The 3,699-nt window shown below is 39.8% G+C and overlaps 2 non-coding genes across 2 annotated transcripts; both read right to left on the minus strand.

Moving 5' to 3' along the window:
* Nucleotides 1-2,400: 2,400 nt before the first annotated feature.
* Nucleotides 2,401-2,472, minus strand: trnag-ucc (transfer RNA glycine (anticodon UCC)). Its single transcript has one exon. It is a non-coding gene; the product is annotated as a tRNA-Gly (tRNA).
* Nucleotides 2,473-2,820: 348 nt separating this feature from the next.
* On the minus strand, nucleotides 2,821-2,902 carry trnas-uga (transfer RNA serine (anticodon UGA)). The gene has a single exon. It is a non-coding gene; the product is annotated as a tRNA-Ser (tRNA).
* Between the last annotated feature and the right edge of the window lie 797 nt (nucleotides 2,903-3,699).

A 3,699-nucleotide genomic window follows, 5' to 3' on the forward strand; every position in this document is an offset into this window, starting at 1 on the left:
GCTGCAGGGTGGGTAATGAATTAATATACTATAAGCATAAATAAACTCTGCTGACTGGTTTAATGATAGGTATGATTTTTTTATTAGTTGGGTGTCTTCATATTAAAAGCAAGATGCAAAGAAATGTTTTGCTTTTTTATCTGTAAAATCAAATCTAAGCTCCTTGAAAGTTTGGCTTGTGCAATCGAGGTGGCATGTACTGATTTTTTTAACGGTCTCCAGCGCAGCACAAGTGGGTGAACCTTCATAGAAAAGACTTGTGTTTCTTTCTTTCAGTGAAATCTTGAGGGTGTGTGTAGTCAGACTTTTGCCATGGTCCTGATGTTGGCTCTGTCCAGATGTTCGCCAGCTGTGAGGTGGACTCTTTCCCTGCGCTGCTCTGCCCTCTCTCTGGGGAGCGCTACCCTGAGCAGCCGGTCCTCCACCACAGCCAGGCCCCAGCTTCTAAGAACCCAGACTGCTCGGTTTCACGAAAGTAAAGCCAAAGCCAGTCCTGGACATATTATGACTGTTTACACAGTTCGCTGTTCTGTGTCACAACCCAAACTTCCAGCTTGTTGTAGAAACAGAGTTACAGTCTTGTTTCCCTGCTTTCCATCCCCTTTGTGCTGGAATGACTCCAGACCTTCATGGCACTGAAAAGTGTTACAATAATAGATTTAATGATTGTATCTTTGAACCATTAAGATATGTTTTAATAAGAGCAATGAATAAAGTTTGTGATTTTAAGATTAACTTCAGGCTGACTGAACTTCACTTCTTCTAAATTTTGATGTGCATCCCTAGTTTTCACATGAAGTTACGGTTTGTGTTCGTATTGAACCTCAGCACATATGAGGAAAACCTGTGAGACACTGTGGGTTTTAACTACAGTGTGTTTGTCATGATCGGTTCATCAGGATTAACCAGACATATATACGTATAAAAGCTTAATGTTACAACTCAGTGTCACATGTAAAGTTAGTTAATAGCACAACAGTGTTTCAGTGGGGAAACAGTAATCTCTCTTTCCACCACTGTAATACATCTGAGTGATAAAGTGGGTTTAAAAAGCCTTCATGAAAATGAATGACAGAGTGATTGAACCCTAAATCACTGAGGGGTTATAATTTATGAATTATTTTTAAAGATTTTCTGTTTACAGTTTGATTTACACCATAAAGCTCAAATTTTTTTTAAATCAGTTCAACTGTGGATAATGTTCCTCATCTCCTTGTACTTATTAAATATATGTAGTACTTAGTATTTACACCAAGGTTTCCTACTGCACTGAAGCTGTAGTGTTGTCCCTCGCTTGTAAGTCGCTTTGGAAAAAAGCAAAATGACTAAATGTAAATGTAATTTCAGAAAAACTGAATTTGAAAGTGTTTTTTGGAGAGCCACACATTCGTGGATACAAGAGCTCCATCTGGTGGAGTTTACAATCCACTCGTACACTTCACTTACAGTATGCTGGGTGAAAAGCAGGACATGCTCCAAGAGGCAAACGCACATGAATGATTTCTTTGTAGGTGATGTTATAGCGCGTATCTGTCTGAAAGCTGGACAGGAAACCCCCACACACTGCTGTCTTGTTGCTGATAAGTTTATTCACCTGCGGTTTGTGCTGAGCAGGACAACATCCAGTAAGAAAGAACATTCAAACTTTAAATATAGAAACATTTCTGACAACATACAATTCAAGTTCAGTCCCAAGTAAACTTTCACTTTGATTTTGTTGTCGTCAAGTCAGAGGAGTCATGGAAACCACCATCCTATTAATACAGTCTTATAAGAGTAGCCATATGATGCTAATTTAATATTCTGTTAATATTTATTTTTGAATAAAAACTACTGAAAACAGTTCATGATAATCAGCATTCATTCGATGGGAAAACGAAGTTTGCAGTTCAGTGTAATATTGTCTGAGCAAAGAGATGAGTGTAGTGGAGAAACAGTGGCTGAGAATGAACAGTTTACATCTTCAGACAAAGTCCTGTTATGCAAGAATAAGTGTTGATTAAGAGGCAACATGTAGAGTCATTGTTGACGACTACAGTTCAGTATTTTACAGAATTTATTGTCATGGTAACAGCGTTGACAATCCAGAGACTCATACAGGTAAAGCATGTTCTCATTTCCATGTAATGTCTTCACTGTATCGTTGTTGACAGGATTCAAACCTGTGAGTGGAGATCCCAGTGAACTTTGCTTCATGTTGTGAAGTACATGCCTGTGAAAGCAAAACTGTGCCAACAAATCATGAATAATCCTAATTCATAGTAAATTTTAATAACTTTTTTTTTTTAAGGTAGGCCAACATCTCCATCTCAAACACAAACAAAAATGTTAGTCTCATTATAACATATAGAACAGATCGTCTTTTGAGTAGACTATCTGTTTCGGAAACTAAACAGAAGCTGCGATGGCCGGGAATCGAACCCGGGTCAACTGCTTGGAAGGCAGCTATGCTCACCACTATACCACCATCGCTTGGTACACAGGGAGTTTTTCATGGAAATTTTTTGGTGAGTCAGCAGTTGAGGAGACGAGGAAGTTTGACATCGAAATTGTGAAGTAGCAGTTAAGCTGTAGGATATCATAATATAATATCGCATAATAATGTAACATAACATAACGAAAGAGGAGTGAAAGCAGGTATGATGCTGTAGTCACTATCACTGTGGATGTAGGGTGCAAAACAAAGAGTTGACTTTTCTCTCAGTCACAATCACAAAGCGTTTGTCATGAAATATTCAAGTTCTGAAATAGTGTTTTATTAGACTAAATGAAAGCATCTCCTCTGCCTGTGATCACAGACACATCAAACTGTTACTGTATCGTTGTTGACAGGATTCGAACCTGTGCGGGGAAACCCCAATGGATTTCAAGTCCATCGCCTTAACCGCTCGGCCACAACAACTTAACAAACGCATCTGTTAAGTTTCATAGTTTCTTCACTGACAACATTTTAGATTTCAAAAGAATGTAACAGTTTAAATAGTGAGTATATTCAAAACATGCACAAATTTTATTTTATTGATTTAGCTGCTCTTGGTCACTGACTCAGCTCCTCCGTCTGCGATCAGACACATCAGACAGTGTGACAGAAACAGCAGGTCAGAGGTCATTCAGTGACGTTCTAAAGGAGTTTTAAATCGAAAAAACAACTGGACTTGATTATTTGTGCACAGTTAAGGCTGATGATGTCACAGGTTCTCTTTTGTGCTCACTTGCCACTTGTGAACAGTTGTTATTCTTGGAGGCTGGATTGTTGAGTCTCCTGGGAAGGGATGAAAGGGCAGCATTGTAAATTGGAGATAGGTGGTGTCTGAGACCTCCTCCCCTGTTGAGGGATGGTTTCTCTGCTTTTACATAGATGGCCTCTTTTACTCCTCTTTCGAACCAGCTGTCCTCTCTGTCTAGGATGTGGACATTGCTGTCCTCAAAGGAGTGGGCTTTCTCCTTGAGATGTAAATGAACAGCAGAGTCCAAACCGGATGAGTTAGCTCTCCTGTGTTGGGCCATGCGTTTATGCAGTGGTTGTTTCGTTTCTCCAATGTAGAGGTCATTGCATTCCTCGTTACACCGGACTGCCTACACCAGGTTGCTTTAGCGGGTGTGTGGTGTTCTGTCTTTGGGATGTACCAGCCTCTGTCTGTTGTCAGCAGGATTGATGAGGTTTTTCCTCCTTAACTGTGCATCGACTTGTTAAACTGG

This window comes from Seriola lalandi, unplaced genomic scaffold, assembly GCF_002814215.2.
Source record: "Seriola lalandi dorsalis isolate HSWRI2012SDOR001 ecotype SW California unplaced genomic scaffold, Sedor1 jcf7180002054783, whole genome shotgun sequence".
NCBI classification, from domain to species: Eukaryota; Metazoa; Chordata; class Actinopteri; order Carangiformes; family Carangidae; genus Seriola; species Seriola lalandi.